A 21,272-nucleotide genomic window follows, 5' to 3' on the forward strand; every position below is an offset into this window, starting at 1 on the left:
AATGAATACTGACTTCAGAAAAAAAATGTCTATGCCACACTTTTTACTGAACTTTAGTTTAATGAGAATGTGCATATATGTTTGAAAGTTTTAAGCTCAGAAGGTATTATGATGGTGTAGCTGTTCAACATAGCAACCTGCGTGCAACATGTGTATGTCGGTGTGATCTGCTTATGTTGCAGACTTTGGGCGAGTTTGACTTTTCTTTGTTGTTGCTGGATATTCTTCTAGCCGGTTGAGCAATTTTGTCCAATGACTTTCCAATCGATCATAAACAAATTTGTCAGGTTACGATTCAGCTGAACGTGGCTTCACTGATGAGCTTGTCGTCTGCCATGATGACTGTTAGGTTGAAGAGCAGATGGTGCACGGATTCTACGACGAATGAAATTGCCACTAAAATAGCCGTGACAACAACAAATAAAAGGCATTTAATGGTTCATCTTTACTATGTTTGAGGAATTAAATGGTTTAGAATTTGTAGCAAATTAATAAAAAAGGGTAATTTAGAATTAATATTTTATTCTTCTTCTTCTAATTTTATTATTCTGAATAATCTTGGGTCGCCTCGGTTGTTTAGAAAAAAGCGATTTAGGGAGAAAAGAGTTAAGGTCTGCACAATTTCAAAATTTCTGACGGAAATTTAGTTGGTTTCTACTCTCTGCCAAACCAATATTAGAGGTTTTGCGTGTCATTGTAGTCCCACTTTGCAACAAATAGACAATTATATAAGAACGACTATAACATAGAAAATCGACCATATAATTATTCACAAATTACACGAAAGAAAGAATTTATATGTGGATTTTGAACAAGCCCTTTGCAGTAACTACATCTGTCAAGGTTGCTAATGACCATCTACACTGAAACATGTCTATTGCTTTTAATGCCACCTAATCAATGCTAAGAGTGATAAAACCAAGACATTTGAGCGAGTGCTTTAATGGAATTTAATTATCAACTGAATAAGTAAATCTAAGGAAAAGTGAGAAAACTCAAAAGTAAATAAAAGTAAACACAAGTTTGAGGCATATACGAAAATCTTAATCAAATGAAGAATTACAGAACAGAGAATTAATGTGATGAATAAGCATCGATACAAATAAATTAGCATGCCTAGAATCTGAGGGTTTAGGTTATATGTGACTCATTAAAATTCTATATAAACATAAGAATCACACTACATACAGTTGTACATATGGGTCATGCAAATAAACTGCTGCGGACCGCAGGTGACGTTCCAATATTTTGCGCGCTCTTTTTGGTTTGCAAGCATTTTTTTACTCCGAAAAAATGGGGGAGAACAAATGTCAATAAAATTGAGTGGAAAAGGTAAACAAAATACATGTTTGAATGATATATGTTTGTACATTAAAACAAACATGAACTCACACAAAGTCAACATAATAATTGTTGGACAACCTGAAGTCAAAGCGGTTTCGGTCTTTGTTGCAGTTATTTATTATGGAACCATGGAAATAGTTTGAATATGGAATACTATTCTCTGTATTTATATATTATAATATTTATGAATTAAATACATATAATTATGACATAGAAATTTTCTCAGAAAATATTTCGATTGAAAATATTCAAAAATTATTTCAGCATTTATCTTCAAGTTTATTCTAAACTAATTTTAAAACTAATACTTTGCATAGAAAATATTAGCAAACACTTAAAACTATAAAAACGTATATCTATGCATTGGCGCCGAACACGGGAGTAAACAATTAAAATCCCTACTCTAGAACAAGAACCAAAATAGGTGCAAATAAAAACAATGAATTTATCTTCACACTATCTGCCGCAACGCCCTCTACACTTACTCAAATACTCGTATGCTCCTGTTATTTTGACTTCAGATAAACTCCTTCAGGAAAACGGTGAAAAAACAAGTGAATTTAAACAACGGAGAGTGCAACAATAAATCAGTTTCTTCCTAGTTATAGTTGTAGTTAGTTTTGCACATTAGGGTCATACAACTTCACCAAGAGAAACTCGAACATATTTAAATACTAATGCTTAAAGAGAAGAATGGAAAATCGTGTTTTGGAGTATACCTATATTTTACTAGCCATCTTTCGTAACTTTAAATATTGTGTAGGAAAACTCTACAATAATTTAACGGACCTAATGTGCAAAGAAGCGTGTAGCGCAAGAAACAAAACGAAAGAATCTCAAGTACATGAATTCGCTATGAAACACATGTGTATTTATCCAAACAAAAAATGCAGTGTTGCAGCATGTAAAGAGCAAAGTGGCAAAAAGTTAAATAATTCGTCGAAAGACGGGGAACAGACGTGGGTGACAAGTGCTGAACAGTTATAAGAAAGTTTCCAATGTGACTAATGATGGAGTAGAGAGGCGAAACATAATGAAAGGAATGACTGCAGAACAAATAAAAAAATGCGTGAAAATGCATAACACTTTTATTTGTAATCCACATACACACACAGGACGCCGGAAACAAAAAGTAAAACCGTAGAGCACCGATCTTTTATACAAAAAGTAGTATATACAATAGGGTGTGCCATACTTTAGGCAACCTTTTTTTTCAACTGAAAAACAGGCTCAAAACTTTCGAAATGTGTAAAAAAAAGTCACTCAAAAGATGAGCTCTTAATATTAATATTAAGAGGTGTTGGGATGGTAAACTCGATTCGGATTCTACTCGACAATCGAGTTTTCTCGTAAAATAATAGATTTTTCGGAATCGATCTTCAGTAGTCGAAGTCGATTAAGAATAGATTCTTGACATTCGAAATATCGATTATTTTACGAGAAAACTCGATTTTCGAGAAGAATCGGAATCGAGTTTACCATCCCTACTGGCAGCCATCGCGTGCACATATAATAACCTCCGCACAATAACCACCACAAAAATGATTGTTTTTCCATGTACCTCATATGGAAAAACAGAAAAATATGAAAGAGGCACCTCTTAATATTAATATTAAGAGCCCATCTTTGAGTACTTTTTGCCATTATTTCGAAAGATTTGAGCCTGTTTTTTCAGCTGAAAAGTTTGGCTCAAAATGGCAATACACACCCTAATATATATGTATATAGAAATTAGAATGATGTCCCAAGTTAGGAGAGTTACTAGATTAAACTATATTGAATCAAACCTTCCCACAACTGCGGGAGTTGGGATTTTACAGCATATGGTTTGTGGTATTAGGTGTTAACTGGATTGTTTGCAGAGTTAGCAACTGTGATGACAATAAATCAGATTAGTTACTAGTGTTGTAAGCTATAACACATAGTGGTTTACCTAATAAAAATCTCTTTCATAGCTTCGATTTTAGCACTCACGTTTGAGCATATTATATAATATTTATATAATATTATATATATTATATATAATTATAATTATGATTATAATTACTGATATGAATTAAGCAAATTATATCGTAATTAAATAGTTTATTTCGCATTTAGTTCGCTTGCATACATACATAATATCTCCCTCGCTCAAAAATTCGTTTTCTGTTAAGCTAATATTTGTTAAAATCCTATTTATTTTATATTCCAGTATGTCAAAGTAATTCCGAAAGAAAAACTTTTAACAAAAGTTAGAAATTAATTTTAATGAAGGTGTATAACAATTGCTCGACAAAATAACAAAGATAATTAGTTATCTATCTTGCATACCAAAATTATTCATTATTGGATTTGTGACTAACATTGTTTCTATTACGAATAATTATTAATCACATGACCATGTTGTTCAGGCGCAAAGTCCGCCCCAAGATTTATCGTGAATAAGTTTATATCTACTCAATACAGGCATTTCAATACATATGTATAATCTTACATATGATACTACTACATAAGTCAATCGTATATTTATGGCGTGGCGAATGTTCATTTATAATAGGTTAGTCTTTGCAATTAATAATCCTGCAAGCTCACATCTTCCATATATGTGTGTTGAGCTCAACAATACGTGTGCAAGAGTTTGTAGCATGCAACGCAAAAATTAATTTAATGGAAACAAGGAAATTTATTAAAACACATTAATAATAAATTCGAATTTGCTAAGGGAAAATTTTAATTATTTCAATTGCATAGTTATAAATAATACAAATCGGAAGAAATAATTAAACGAGTGATCTGGAAGCCTGTTCTGTTAAACTCTAATGTTTTTAAGCGTCTGTTTGGCAACTTGGTCTGTTGGTATGAATACCAATTTTTGATCTCCCCGTTTTTCAAGTTAAATATGAGTAGCTAAATCTGACTTTTACAGCGTTAAAAGTTGGCTCCTTCGATATCAATCAGTATACAGTACTACATGGCATATACTATACTTAACATGTGTGAAGGCAGTTTATGGTTATTTCACATTCCGGACCCGCATGTCCTGTCACTGCGCAGATAGTTTGTATTAATTGATCTTTCGTGTAACTGTTATTAAAAAGAAATTTGAAGTCACGTTTCCGCCGTTGCAATTGTACTGAATACACGCGATGAGAAAACTTTTGACAAGTGCAATTTAAGCAACGTTGAGTAGTATACCATTAAGTGTGCCCTGGTTTGTTGAATTTCATGTCCGTCAAACTTTGGTAAGTTAAATTCGAGATAGGAAGATCGTTGAAGATGCTTGATAAAATATACAGCTATCAAAGTTTCAAGGCCTCTTTACCTTCTTTTTTCCATTCAACTTATTGTAACGCTGCCTCTACCCTACTATAATTGCGGTAATTGGTTTATCGATATTAGAAATTATAAACACTTTTGGAATTTCTCGGTGCGTAAAACAGGTCCGAAGTGGGCAGGGTGTGCGAATAACATTTTTGCTGCAAACTTAGCCTTTTAAAATGAACGGCGCAAGCAAGCTTCATTACCGTTAACGCTTTCAGGCTTTCTGCAGATTAAATTGAATATTCTTTAATATTTTTTCAAGGAGAAGCGAGAGTGTACAAATGCACTGAACGAGAAGTAGCCACAATTCATTTTATTTTTACCACTTTTGCTGTCATTCCCTGAGCGATCACTTTATTTTATGGACAGAACATTTATTACTATCATTGGAAGCATTTCTTGAATTTTGTTTACGACAATTGAGCTCTTTGCCAGTACTTTGATTAAAATCCTACATGGAGATATAAAGTCACTTACAAATGCAATAAGTTGCTTATACGCAGTACATAGCAATGTTTATGACAAGTGCTGAAACAACTCATTTCAAGAGCGATTGCCTCTGCAAGTTATTACCAATGAGCGAGTAATAAGCTATTAACCGTCTATCATGGTTTTGGGTTTGCAACAAGCAATTACAGTTGGATGTGCGTCAGTTTCGGTTGTCAGTAACACAGAGCTTGCAACATGCAATGATCCAAATAAGTGTGTAAATGGGTAATCAGCAGCAGGAGGTATTAAAAGTCATGCCAACTAAGTTGTAATCGGATGTTCCGTCAACATAACATACAAAATGAATAGAAAAGAGAATTAATGGGTTAGTTACGACAGGTGATAAACAAGTTCCAAATATCATTTTTGAAACACTTCGCTATAAAGTCTTCGCGAATTTCTCCATAAAACGATTTAACCAATTCTTTGTTCCTCAGTTACGAACCAACTTCTGGCATTCCACCTATTTTCGGAAGAGACTTTCTTCTCGTTTCTCGTTAAAATTTTTGTCATTTAACTCAAACATTTTTTTTTCTTACTTTTTTCAACGTCATTGTTAGTTTTAGTCGGTACGATCTATCAACTAATTTATCTTAAACTAATAAGCAGTAAGTCAATTAAGTATAAGCTTTCTACAACCAACATGGAAACCACATAAATGTTTTTATGTCAAGCTTTGAAATCCTGAATTTACAGAACAATATGCAATTTTTTTTTTTATATTTCAAAATTATATCTCCAACATGTAATGTAATGCACTACATATACTTGTATATGGAAGGATGATAGTTTTCAGTGTCAAACTTGAAGCAGAGAAGAGCTCAAGGGTACACAAAAGTGAATAAATCACAAAGCAAAAGGCATGTCACAACCGAAGCCGGGCTAAAAGGAGAGCCAAATATAAGCTGGAGCAACAAATCAAGGTTTCTTTTGCAACAGCATACCAACAGTTAAGGAAATACAATGTTGTTAGTTAAAATAAAGCGAATTTTGAAAACGAAAGCTTGTCAGACAAAATAATGAGAGGTCGTCTTAGGTGGTCCATTCTGAAAGTCCAATTTTGGGCAATTTTTTCGAGCATTTCGGCCGGAATAGCCCGAATTTCTTCGGAAATGTTGTCTTCCAAAGCTGGAATAGTTGCTGGCTTATTTCTGTAGACTTTAGACTTGACGTAGCCCCACAAAAAATAGTCTAAAGGCGTTAAATTGCATGATCTTGGAATAGAACTTACACCATCGAAGGGGAAAAATTGCCATACTTCTCAGAGACAACAGAAAGAAATTTTCTTTGTATGCTAGTCTAAAGCAGCAAAACAAAGTCAGCTTCCGTTTAAATGCATTGTGCTGAAATATATTTGTTAAAACTAAAACTAAAACTTACTAGAAACTAATTGTAATATTTTCATAACAAATGAGTGGAATAAGGTATATAATTTAATCTTATTATCACACACATAATTCAAAGATATGTGAACTCCTCGGCCAGTCTTATACCTTAAAATGTCAATATCAATCATATATGTATATTAAAATACCATTAAACAACTCATCAACATTTTATGCCTCAAAAGATGTTCGATATTTCACCAAACATTACAAAACTTCTCAAACTACGATCAATCACTTGAAGGTAAAATTTAGTTAAAGTAGATTCCTCACTCTCGTCCTCAACATGGTCTCTCTTAATCATACTGCTAAAATAAGTTCATTTCCTATAAGCACTCTCAACTTACCAAAGTCATCATCAATAAGCCCCTGGAAACCATAATCACTTGGTATGAATATATCGAAAATCTTTAACACTTTTGGGTTTTCAGCCCGCAGTGAACTTTCAGTGCAGCATACAGTATGTATCTTAACTCCGCATAACAAATATACATATACCAATGGTATGTATAGTAAGATACTATTTAATTACTACGAAAATGTGGCGCAACAACCAACAAGTAATTTAGGTACGTGTTTATGTCTTAAAACTTTATAGAAGACTCTGAGGCTAAATTCGAAATTAATAGGAAAAGTCTCAAAGCGCCATAGAAATATATACAAAACGTGTTAATATATGGGTACGTGTTGAGTGTTGACTTGCTATGCTTTTAGTTACTTCTGGGAAAAACTAAGGCGTAACCATTGACCGCTACTACTTTTATTAAGGCATAAGAAGGTACAATAATTTTATCTCCAACACTGTTATGTTAGTAACTGGAACACAAAATTGTAAGATTCTTTCATTTGCTTAAATTCCCGTTATTTTGCCAAGAAAACATATATTTCTGCTTAAGTTTTTCACCTGTAGTACTTTCTCGGTTTTCTTAGTGAATTCACGCTGCCACACGTAGACATGTTAAAAGGCGTGGTAATGGTCCTGGTAATTTACACCTGCTGCTGCGTTTGTTATAACTTGGCTTTGGCAGAGCCTGAGTGCCACTATTAATTTCAATATTAAGCGTTTCATGTGTCATCTGTGGTATTTTGAGGTAGAAACGGGAGAAACGGGAGAAAAGAGAAAATGTTTATATTGTCTTTCTATTCTGCTCTTTATATCTTTGTATGAATGTATACGTCGTTCCGTTGGTTAATGTTTTACAACTATTTTTAATTTGTATTTTTTTTCATTCCATTATTTTGATTTCTTTTTATTATTATCTAGGTACTGGTAGACATTTGCAACGATAATTTTATGATGATGACAGCAGTAACTTTTCTCGTCATTTTTTTTTTTCAAATAAATACTGAGCTATGGCAAAAATATAAGAATCTGGTGAATTCAAAGGTTCTCCCAAAATATCTGTTTGTTTTCTCGGTCATTGTCATTAATTGCCTGTAATGTAAAACTATTTCTTTTCATAAATACACACAATGGTTAAGATTCGGAGTTGGTGCGGTGGAATATTACATTCTACCATTTCTGAAAATCTCGTTCATAATCTAGAAGTAGAGTCAAAAGCGTCCTCTAGAATAGTAATCTGGCACCTAAATTTTCATATCTTAACCAGAAGATCAAGGGGTGTATGATTTATTGACTGTCCTAAACCTAAATGTTTCATTTCCATGCAGAGAAATTTGACCATGAAGAATATATAGTATTCCCGGAAAAAAACTTTAAAAATATCCAAACATTGTAGGAAGAACTTAACTGGTATTTTTATGATTGAGGCCTAAAATTTAAAAAGAATTGACTGACTGCTGTGTGCGAAAATTTTCTACTCTGCAAGGGAACAACAACAACTACCCACCAAACAACTGCTACCATTTCCAAAGTGTATAGCTTAACTCATTTTATACTGTTTCTACTAATATTTTGACCATTATCGTTATTTTCATTTATCAACGTACTTTGTACTTTTGCAAGGTTAAGATACAACCAAAGTTTGACATTGCTCTATGACCAGTGGAAACTAATTCAAATTGCCAATAAAATAAAACTTTTACTATACAAGGAAAGAATAACAGGAAACGGAAGAGAAGATAAAGTTTTCTTTAATCATCAAAAAAATACAAACAATTCTACCAATGACGCACCTTATCGTGGCGAGATAGCTTCATTGATTGTGTTAAAAACTTTCTGCAGCCAGACAACAGAATTGCGCGGGAAGCTACTGATCCTGGGGTTTAACTGAGGTTTAAATCAAAATTACTCTCCCTTTGCTTTATAGGAGTTTTCGCTAATTGGTAACGCTTTATGACTATTGATCTCTCGATTAAAACTGAAGTAAATGTGCATTGACATTGAAAATTGTTAGTTCTTCAAACGTATTTGCTGATAATTTGCCACTTTGACCAAATAATGGGGTAAATCACAATGAATTGTATTAATTCGCTTTAACCAATTTCGTTATTTTTCTTTTGGTAAAAAGATAATAATCCATTTTCATTCTCTGAGATATAACTACATATAAAGTACACTAGAAAAGTGAGGCAGTATGAATCAATTTAAATGCTTCAGGCAGTGCAAAGTTTTTCTTTCATTTATCGCGACTACGAAGCCACATTTGCAAAACCTACCAAGGTATTGCAAACACAACTCTCTGTGTGTGCATGCATGTTTGAAAATCCAAGGCTTGCATCTATATCTATAGATGCTGTCTGGCAACTATTTTGCACAATTACTGCCCCAATGCATATGAAGTCGGAACACCTTTGCATGTAAAGTGCTTTTAATATCTTCAACACTTTATTAGATTGCTCAAGTTTTTCCATGTTTTGAAACCTTCTCGTACTAAGGGACTAAGTTGGTAAACTAAATCAAGCTTTCTACATATTTCTCTCTCAATGGACGTCCGAAACTTTGACAGGAAACCTCATATATGATTTGTATTGAACATCATCAAAATCTTAATCTACTACTGCACTCTGCTGAACATTTGTTGATCAAAGTGTATAGTTTTAACCAAGGGGAAATACTGACAAAAAATATTGTATTGAAAGAAAAGTCAACGGCGCTTTTCGAGACCAAATTTGAATCTTAAGCTCTACTGGCTTGAATTAGTAAAAATATTATCAAATTTAAATTTTATTGAAAATCGGTGTAATATTTCAAAGTCTTCAATTTTTATGTTACGGAAAACCTTAATACTTTGGTATGACTAAACAATTACCTACTACAATTTCCCCTCAAACTTTGGCAAACCTTCTAGTTTCCAGTGAGTTTTTCGTAAATGCCACAAAATGTGCCTCATGGCTTGCAGAAATGACAAAGAAGCTAAATTATTTCTTTAAGATTAAAACGTGAAACCGTAGGAAATTGCGAATACTTTCCAGCAGCGTACATCTTTCAGATGAGCAAGCGGAAATCAAATCATTTGGTCACATTCGCAGTAAGAGGCTTTGAGCCAAAATACTTGCGTAACCGACAAATGCGATTTCCGCCACAGCGCAGCAAGGCAGACAGTCAACCAGATTTTGTTAAAGCCAACTCGTGCCCGAAAATAATATTTATTGTAGATTTGTACATTTTACCGCACAAATTTATCGACGCCTTGCTGTGGTTTGACAGCGAAGATTTTTGCCTACGATGTTTGCTTCACAGAGTTTGCATGTGAAATATTTCAGTGGAATCTTTTGTACTGGGACAAATACCATTGCCAGAATGTAATTCAAAAAATTTGGCGAAGACTTTTGTTAGTGTATTGCAAACAGCAGCCTCTCGGTGTCTCCAACTCGAGCAACTTCAGCTTCACATGCTTTTGTTCTGCGGCGAACAGCCAAAATGGACAATCCAAAATCAGGTGTACTGTGGTTTCCTGTTCCATGTCGCAGAACCGGCAGTTTACACATGTTGGACAAGTGCTTTCTGAGCCTGCAGTGTCCTGTGTAGAGCGCGACAAGGAGGCGAGGAAGGTTGATTACTTCCATAAAACTTCAGAGGTTGTACCCTTCTAGAAGCAGCTTGGCATGGCGCATTCCTGCTCCTGCTGCCAGTGCTGTTCTCTCATTACTCTCTCCTCCGTCCGCAGCAGCTCCTTAAGAGTATGGGACACCACTGCGATGCATGGTTCTGGTCATCGGCTAGCTCATTTCCGGCAACTCCTTAATGCGCTGAATTTAGCTTCTTTCGCAACTGTTTTAATATCTAATTTAGAGACAAGCCCGTTCAGCGAAAGTGAAAGGTAACATTAAACAAAGGCTTCTTTGTTTTCAGTCATTACAGGATATATATTTTACCTGGAGAACTTAAGGTCATTGCCATCTAGCAGGATTGACTTACAAATGAATAATTGGACAATTTATTGAATTAATAAATATGATGTAATCTAGTGCCCATTATCACCTACTAAAAAGAATACTTATGGAGCAAAACTTTGAAGTGTTTCGTAATCAATTTCAATGAAATATTAACTCGAATTTTTCTTTTAGTTTTTAATTATTTTCAAAACTAGTAATGCAAAATGTGCACTTTTATCCACTTAACACACATACTCACTTTATTCAAAAACATTATTCGATAGCTTCGTCCAATTTAATAGTTTCAACACTATTTAATTAAATGAAATCGAGGATCTAAAACTCATGCAGCATTTACATTGGCTATTTGCAGAGAATTGCTAACATTTTCACTCAGATTTAAAATTAATTGACCTTCATTTTTTACTAAACACAAACTCGAGTATGTTGGTTTTGTAATGTTGGCATTTATTTCAAAATAAATTAAATTTTCTGGCGATCAGTAAAAAATAAAAGAGGAAATCAAAAATAAAAAAAATGTTTCAATCGAAGTGGAATTGCAAATAATTGTGTCAACAGTTTGACGAGCGATTTTCCATTTGACAGCTTTAAATTGTTTTATAAAAAAACAGCAAAAATAAAAACTAAATATATAACTTTTTCAATCTGTGGAAAAATGCTTAAACCAGCCTGACCGCAAAGTAGTTGCGTAAATACGCAGTTATTTGACAACACGAGTATAAGTGTAGGCTTATTACGAGTAAAAGTATTGCCAGCTGCATTAAATAAAATTACTAACGGATACGGGCATTGCACACATATACACAAATATGTGCGGGTTACTACAACACTTGATCCACAAACGATATCATTTGTTTTTCTAAATGTAATACGGAAAGTTCTCGAAAATTATAACTAAGTGCAGCCACAATTTTTTTTTGAAACTATCACAAAATTTGGTATAAAAATTGTTTGCTTCTTTTTGACCAACATACATTTAGCAAAACTAAATTTCCAAATTGTTTCCAAAAAATTGGAAACACGACGAAAACTGAAAGGTAATTTAATTCCTTTTTTAAGTTTAAAAGCAAAAAGGGCCAACTCAAAGCAGTCAACTAAAAATTAAACTACAAAATACTAACTATTATAAAGATTAGGTCCCAGTGGATATAATGTCTACACAAAGTTACTCATGATAAAATATAATAAGAGTTTTGCAGAAAATCGCCGATATAAACGAACTTGCTTCAAAAGAAAGAAGAAGTTACTTCTAATGAAAGGACAGTATTTATTTGTCATTTCCTATATCATCTAGCGGTCTGATGTTACAAATGACATAGACATGTTAATTGGAGGCAAAAAATATTGGTATAATTAACAAGCCACAAATATTTTAATTCTTGTATAGTGGTGCTTATAGTTCTTATTTGAAATAGTTAGAAAATAATAAAATATATACTGCGTGAAAAGTATTTATAAACACACAAACACAATAAGATTAAAAGTAAATGAGACTCATAATAGGAATCCAGAAAATTCTTGCCATATTTCTACATTATCGACCGTGTGAAGAACTCATAGTTATCTGAAAAAATATTAGGTACAAAAGACCTTCTTCTAGACATCTAGACCTACGAGCAGCACGTTTAGAAGTTTGCAAAATATTTGTGTTGTTACTCTTATCAAATAGGAAAATAACTTAGAAAACAAAGAGTTGTCACTGCAATTGTTGTCATAAGAGATGGGCACAATTCCAAATTTTCATGCAGGCATGTGTGCGTCCGGAAATATGCGACTGCAGAATTCTTGTTGACTTGATGAACAAGATGATGTCCAAGCCCATGCGAAAATTGAATTGCTAAAATGCCAACAATGGAGAAATGGCACGGGGGTAAGAAGACTCAAGTTGGCGGAGAATTTGTTTTGTAAAAGTTAAAATTGTCTTGCACAAAATGCTTAAGTTGCTTGACGCACTGCATTTGCAATTCAATTTGCCAAAATTTGTGCTGAGGGCGCACTGTGAAATGAAAAACTATATAAACATTCAACTAAAATAAATGTAAAAATTACTCATGTAAGATATAAGAAAGTTTTGGGTTTGTTTGGCTTTGGTTTTTAAAATTTTGGGGTGCTTTTGTTTTAAAAATAAAAAGCTTGTTATGATGCCATAAAATAATTTGCAACAACTAATGAACATCCTTTTAGACGGTGATTTCGAGTTACTTTATTGGTTTTTCTCATTTTCTTATGTTCTTTTTTTGTTCCAAAAAAGTGTCACATAGCAATTAGTCCCAAAGATTTTGAAGGCAGTTTTATTTATTTATTTTTATTGCTTACTTTTTTTCATTTTCACGTTATTGGACTTGGTTTGCATTTACTTTTACTTTGCCCAACAGAATCACGACTTACGTAAAGCAAGAAACTTGGTTGTTTTTACGGCATGACACTTTCAGGAAATTTTGTAAAAAGTTTTTGAACACTTTTTCGTTAACAATTCACCATTCACTTGCTCTTTACATTCGTTATGCAATACAACTCATTAGGGACGCTCTGCTCAGTTAAATAGAAAAACAAGATACGACAACAAAATCAGCTACTAAAGAAGATAAGAAAAAGAGAAAACTGTGTATACTTAAAAATACCGTTTAATTTGATTCCGCCTTGCAGCCACCACAACTCCAGTGAGCATGATGTTGCAAGATCACTGATGTTTAGTCCGAAGGGACGTATACGTAATTTCCAAAGACATTTGAAATCCGTGTTGAAAGCGGTAAATATGACTGTTTTTTGAATGAGTTAAAGGATCAAATTTAGATAAATAATAACGGCTAAAATTTTCACCACTGAAGTTTCAGTTCCATTTTCTGTTTTGAGACTTTTACAAAAGCAAATGTAACCTCAACTCCTTTTAATACAATTTTCTTCTTGTTGTTTGATGAAACATATCTTTTTGGCCTATTTGCGACGACGACGACACAAGCATTGATTTCGAAATGGCAGGCAAGACCTTTTTACAAAAATTTACATAATATTTTTTAATAATCCAGGAGAAAGAGTAGGTCATGACGGGCCGGTAGAATCACTATTTTTACGTTTTATCTCTACTACATATATGTATGTATGCAGATAACCCCACCCCTTACAGAGAATAGTTTAATGTTGTTAATACACTGTGGAGTAAAATATTGACTTCGGAAAATATTCGCCTCTTAACGGCGCAGAGTTTGCAAAATAGAGGAGAAAAAAACTGTTATCAACAAACAAAAGATAAAAGCAGAAGGGCATGTATTCTCTCCATATGGTCACAATAAACACATACATACATATGTATGTGCATGTATAATATATTTACTTATGTGAGAATGCTTCATTCATAGCATTTCAATGAATCGCCAGATGAGTACCCAAATGTCGCACAAACACTGACAAAGTCTACTTTTTACGAAAATCAGAGTTGAATACTCAAGTAATCACAGGCAAGCATATACATAACTCTGAATTCATACGTGTGTTTGGGTTGCTATTATTATGTTTGCGTAAGCATGTGACACGCAATACAAATCGCTCCACTTGACAGCTGCTGACATATGAAGTGTCAAAATGAAAACAATTATAAAAATTATGCCAAGTTACAGCATTACAGTTATTATGTTGAACGAACGTTGTGTCAGAGTAGTTTGTTAGTTTTTTGTAATCCAACATATGTTAAATGAAGGTAATTTGAATGCTGAGATGCAAAAAACGATTAAATATTTGTACGTACTTGGTTAACAATTTGATGACTAATATTTGATTGCGTGAATATGCATATACATTGGCTCCTCCAATGTGTACGTGTTAGTTTAAATAAGTTTGAAAGTTTGATACATTATAATTAAAGCTCACAATTGATGTTTCCGGTAGCTTCTGGGAGTTATGCGGAGAGTTCAGTTCGGCAATCATATTTTAAAGTTAAATTTACTTTGAAAATTCTTACTACCGAACTAAGTAATTGGTTGACAATTGGTTGAAATGCCAGCTTCTGCTTTTATTACGTTGCACATTCGACATTACAATGATTTATTGACTCACGTATTCGTTAACCGCTTGAGCAAAAGACTATAAGAACGCCTATGTGAATTGAATACTCAATTTCTCTCATTTAGGACAAATATTTGAACTCCCCCGTCCAAGTACACCGCTCCACATGGGAAACTAATGGCACACCCTGAGACTGCCCACCACGTCATCACCAATACACCACTCCTGGGGACACATTGGATTTCACCACAGCAGATGTAAACTATATATATTTCTGTTCTCTTTACCATTGAAAGGTCTCGAAAAAGGAAAAAATAATAATACCGACGTTCGGAGCGCTCGTAGTGCACACCACAAATTTTAAACACGTTTTTCTCAAACGCACACTTTTTTAAATTGGCGGACATGATTCCGGTCGAACTACTCAACCGATTTGCTTATTTTTTTTTTTAATATTCACAAAACGCCTAGCTTTCATCCGTACTATAATCAGATTTTTTATAATTTATTGACAATGTGATGACAAAATTTATGTAAAACAACATGGAAAAAAATGAAAAAAAAAGTTAATTACTTTTTTATTTATCAACATTTTTTCATGATTCTGGTAGGGACGATAACCATTTACGTACTTTTTAAGAATAAATTGGATTTTTGTGTTTCAGATGATCCAAACATGAGAAATCGTGTCCGCCAGTGAAAAAACGCAACTCATTCACCCAGCCATTTCTCCGACAGATGTCATCAAAAAATTCCGAAAAAATTTGTTTATACACTCCACGATATACCCCATGATATGTGAAAAACGTTCTATTGTAGAATGAAAATTTCTATGATAAAAACAATGTCAAAAAAACAGCCCAGATTACCCTACTGACCCTTTAATTGCTTTGTCATAAAAATAAAGTATAATTTAACATCCGAGATCAATCGCATTTTTACTTGCATATTGTACTCAACGCGAGGGTAAGTAATTTATCAAAAATTTAAATACTAATTTGGCAACCAATTAAAAAGTGTATAAACGAAGACAGTTAAATTTTCATTTGAAGTGATAATGAATCAGAAACGGTTCGTTTGCTCTATATTTTACCAACCTTTAGTTCTGAAGACTTAGGCCTTAGACTTGGACATAGGTAATAGGTCAAAAGCCTATCAAAATGGGGTTTTGGTCATCAATATTGAAAAAACCTCTACATTTTGTGTACCGGACAAATGTCGACAATTTAAATAAAAATGCTAACATCACCAAAAATTGTCAATTTGATATCATGTAAAGCTCTTTTCTTTTTTGGGTAAACAGAAAGCTATTCCAAATTCGAATACTTAATGATTTATTGTTTTTAACTCCGCAAATTATGTCTGTGGTTGATAACATGTCACAAATGAAAATGCAAACATAAATAAAGGTGTAATGAATAATGAATGATTAGATTTTTGACCAACACCACTATCCCTCTCTAATATTTTCAACTAGAATATATACGATCAAAATCTCTAGTATTATTTAATTAATAATACAAAAATGGAAATAGACAAGCCGGCAGTCTCTCCAACTCTGCCATCATAATTATGCATATGCTTGCGATATAAATATGAAATAAGTATTTTAAATTCAAAACTAATTAGCACAACACATCGCCATTGATGAAGTCATAAATATTTACGAAATCGGAATTTGAATAAATTTAACAAAATTACTGCCACGAAGTTACCGCAAATAAACTGCCATTAATTAAATTTTCAACCGCTGAAACGGACCAGGCTGAAGAATTTAACAAAGGAAATGCCTGATCGAAAATGCAAAGCAAATATTTTGCGGGCTGGAACAATAGACGCCGAGGTGAAAAGCATTTCCAAAGTGACGTCGCAAAATGAAGTGTCAAACTAATCGCTTCCATCTATTATATATCAACAACAAAGGTTAATTAAAACCAATCAGGATGATGAACCGGTTGTCAGCAAGTTAAATAGAATGCTATGGTAATTAGCGAGCGCCAACAATGTTCGGTTCGTAACTTGAATAATTTCATAAGAACGACTAAAATAGAAGCGAGCAAATAACTGGAGAAATGAAATATGGATAATAGAAATTATGAAGTCAAGTAAAAGTGCATATAGTATGTAGGGTGATAGTGTATTAACATAAAGAGGATAACCTCGTGCTTAGGCAGACGCTGGTAAGGTAAAAACCGGAATTTATAAGTACTTTCTTTAAATTCGCTCGGGCAAAGCTCGTTAATACCATTTATTGAAGATAATTACCACGACCATGTGCAATAGTTAATGACAAGGAAAACGCATAAAATGCCAAATTGAAACGAAAAATATATTGAAGGCATTCCCCTGGTCGAATGTTAATGATCATCAAACCGTCCTTACAATTAGGTCCAAAATATACCCAAAATCCCTCTCACAGGGTAGTAAATTATCACCAGTAGAGTGTATAATCAGCGACGCCGCAATACTATTTGCCTCACCTTGAACTTATCACACTTACGCATACAGATATAAAAGCAAACACACACGCAAAATCAAATTTCCGTAAACGAAGCCGCTCCTGTTGGCAATGACACTCGGATATAAATGCATACAGTTACTGCAATAAGCTTTCTGCTGGGTGTGTGAGTGAGGAAAAATGCACTGAAACTACCTGGACTAGCAGTAAATTTCAGGCATAAATTGCGTGCTAAGTGACACTTTGCTTTCACGCTTTCACTTCGCGTTGCGGTGCTCTGCATTTTGACACGTCAGTCCGTCGGCCTATGCGATGGCAGTGCCAATTTGCTGCAGTGCGGCGTGTTTAAATGGCCTCTGTGCGAAGCAGCAACTCGAGGTCAAGCAAAAGCCGACATCACTGGCAGCACTAGCAGAGGTTAGCAGTCTTTTATGTGCATTTACCGATGCGTATTTGTTCGCCTACATCACTAAATTGGTAATTTGCCAGACTAGAATATCTGAAAGACGTTGTTAAAGGAAGAATAAGAATGTGCCCCTCCAAGCTGCAGGTAAACACAGCTATGAAGGATCATAGTTTCATGAATCACAAAATATTTTTATAAATTCAATTTATGCACTTTTATCTCTTCAACTCTTTTATGGCATTCGTTTTTTTACTGTGAAGGACGCAGGAACAAATGCTGAAAGGAATTAACAGTATTATTCGCAGTCACGATTTTGCTGTGCAGTTGGCGTTGACAGCGCACTTGACAGTGCCGAGATAACTTCAGCCATCTTTTGCAGATGTCCGTCGAATTTATTTTTAAGGCATCGCAAGAACAAGAAATTATTCAATGGAGAAAAATGAAGGACTTTTCATTCTCACGCATAAATAGTCATTTCTCAAAACTATGAGAACTGCATCCCCTTCATCAAGTGCATACACCACTTCCGACTTATCTCTGTATGGTCTTATTAACTTTGGGTAATGAATATATAAAAGGATGAATTTTAACTTTATTGCCTCCGCTTTTTTCATCGCTCAGCTGCTTACACCTTAAAAGGATAATTAATGAAAAAAAAGCTACCGGAACCAAACTCTTTTCCGAAGAAAAATTCGCATATATGTACATACATACAATATAAGTGAAGCCTGGCGAATAAATTTTTTCAAGTTTTCTATATGTGAAGTTTTGTTCGCTTCTTTGTTTTTGACGTAGCGCACCGCGAATTTATGAAAATATTGTTAATGCTATTTTATTATAAATCTTATTTTATTCAAATTGTTGAAAAATAATTTTTACGGTTGCTCCTTAGCGCTTTAGTTTTATTTTACTATATTTTGTTGAAGTTATCAACTACGTCCAACCACTAATTCCTCCGTGGTTATAAAGCGCTGCGGTTGGCTTTTCATGGACAATAATCCCGACAGCAGTGTCATGGAAATGGAAAACACTAACAACATACCATTTCTAACAGAAATCTGCTTGCACATGTTCACCTACTTTGGTAAAATAAGAAGATATCAACAGTGCGGCGATTTGGAACTTTTATGAATTCTTAAAAGTGCCTGTTGTTAGACCGTCATGAACAACTTAATAATGGTTTTCGAAATATATTTTAGGGATTCAAATGAACAAAATTACTTCACAATAATTGCCATTGCAAACCCCAATCAGTAGTAAGTGTAATTAAATATCCAGAAATAAGAGGTAATAAGTAGCAGTGGGAAAGTGGCAAGTAATAAGTACCTGATGTAAATCTGCTTATAATCATAATCAAGTTAATGGGAATCAGAAGATGGCACAGAAAACGTCTTAATGCATGAGATATTCGCTTTCATTAAGGTGGTGTAAAAATCGACAACCGTTAATCAAACGGACTTAATGATGGTTGCATTAAGGCGTCGACGCGTTGTTAATCACTTTATATATTCTGCTTTGAGCACAGTTGACCAACTTGACACCATAACAAAAAAAAAATTATTACCGCAGAGGTACGCCAAGAATGCATTAGGACTCTTTGATGGAATGTTTCAGTTATCGGAAAAGGCTGCTCTAAAGTTCTTCCCCCTTGGCATTCACAGACACCCCGACTCTGTCGGAATTCAAAGCATTTTCGCATTCGAGACTAAAATAATTTAATTTATGCGCAAACTTTTATCTAACGCTCAGCACGGCGGAAGAAGCTGTTGGCATTAAGTAAAAATTGAAAGAATGGAAAATCGGAAAGACAATGTTTGCGAAAATTCAAAAATTTTGTTGAAAAAATAAGTGCGGCTACCTTTTTGTTCCCTTTAGTAATCGAAAGTATGCTTTTGATCGCTTTAATGAAAAAAAGTCGTTAGCCAATTTTATATTATGGCGCACCTGCATTGTCTTAAAATTTTGTTAACAAGTAAAAATGTCTACTTTAAACTTTCACAGAAATCTCTTTCATTCTTAGTTCTATAACAGCAAATTTAAATTGCTTCGTTGCCAAGCGCCAATGTAGTAAAAGCGTAAAGAATAACAAGAGTTTTAAGAGATTATCAAACACTCTGCAGGCTTAAGTTGTAAAGCCAGACAAAAAATGCAATGTAAAACATTTAAATCTTTGTTTTTTTTTTTTCATTTTATACGGATTAATTACCATGACAATTGTCGCAATTTGTAAAACTTTTTGTCCATTTTAATGCTTCACACAAACCAAGGCGGAGTAATAGAAAAAAAAAAGAAATTTCGAAAGAATATTAAAATTTTCAAGAAATTAATTCAGTCTCCTGAGAAAACCAGAAAATATTAATACCTATTCGTTTCTTCTACAGCGTGCAATTTACTTTTAAGGTTTTTCTCATTTAACGAACAATTTCGGTGTACGTTTTTATATTTGCGAAGTAGTTAAGAAAGAGAAATACATGTATTGAGAATATCATGAAAGAAGTACTACATGCCGCTTTAAGTTGGTTTTTTATAATACTGATTTTCTAAAATGCATCGTCTTCTATGGAGGAAATGTCTTTCGAAAAACAAGTATTTTTTATAAGATGTTTGTGCTTTATTGTTGGCTAATTAACTGCTTTGCCCGCATTTTGCATTGTTCTGTGAACTTTTGTTATACTTTCTTCTTCTAAGTCACCGTTGTTCTTTCTGCGGCCAACTGAAACCTGACTTAGACCCATTTTTTTATAGACTTGACTCATTCACGTCCTATACTGTTTCAACGTACATCCATCTGTGTATACACCTAACAGTACATATAAAATTTAAGTCTATGTATGTACTCTGTTCCAGGACTATGAACTTTTACATAATATCTGCCGGTGGCTTCCAAGTGCAATATTTCATTGTTACACTCAAGGCATGAAACAGACGTGTCGCGTACAGCACGATTCAGGCCAGACATTCTCCGTTCCTCTCAATACTTTCAAGTGCAAAGTGAACACTTTTTAGGCTATCCTGGAGCTTTCTGTTGAAGTGGAGGTATGCTGCAATTTCGACGTTCAAAATAACATTGCATGACATGTGTATGTGTGAACTTTGGAAATGAGTTCTTCCAATGAAATAAAGAAATAAGAAGTAGCTGATGAAATTTTTTTTATTATTGTAAATAGTAATGCGCGGTGCGGTGTTATTTGCGAAGATCTTGTGTCTTTATACATAATTTATGTTCGCGCTCATCTATTTGGTAAGCTGCCAAAAGAGGTGAACGACATGCGCTTTAAACTAGGCTTTCATCAAATTTTGGCCAAGTGGCGGACGCCTGGAGGAGGAGTAGAGGCAGTTGAATTTTTTCGTGACGGGATGGCTAACATATTCATACGAATGAAATATTGCAAATTTTTCAATGAAACTTGTTTTAATAAATTGCTGTCAGTTCCCGTCATGAAACAAATGTTATGCTTCGCTGCTTTCAATCAAATTCATTACGAGCCGCAACAACAAACCTCAATAGTTACACATAAAGTTTTATGTAATTCAAATTTAGTTTGACTTCTTTTCACACATACACGTTCTTTCAGTATTATCTCAACCA

The sequence above is a fragment of the Bactrocera tryoni genome, chromosome 1 (genome assembly GCF_016617805.1).
Source record: "Bactrocera tryoni isolate S06 chromosome 1, CSIRO_BtryS06_freeze2, whole genome shotgun sequence".
Taxonomy (NCBI): domain Eukaryota; kingdom Metazoa; phylum Arthropoda; class Insecta; order Diptera; family Tephritidae; genus Bactrocera; species Bactrocera tryoni.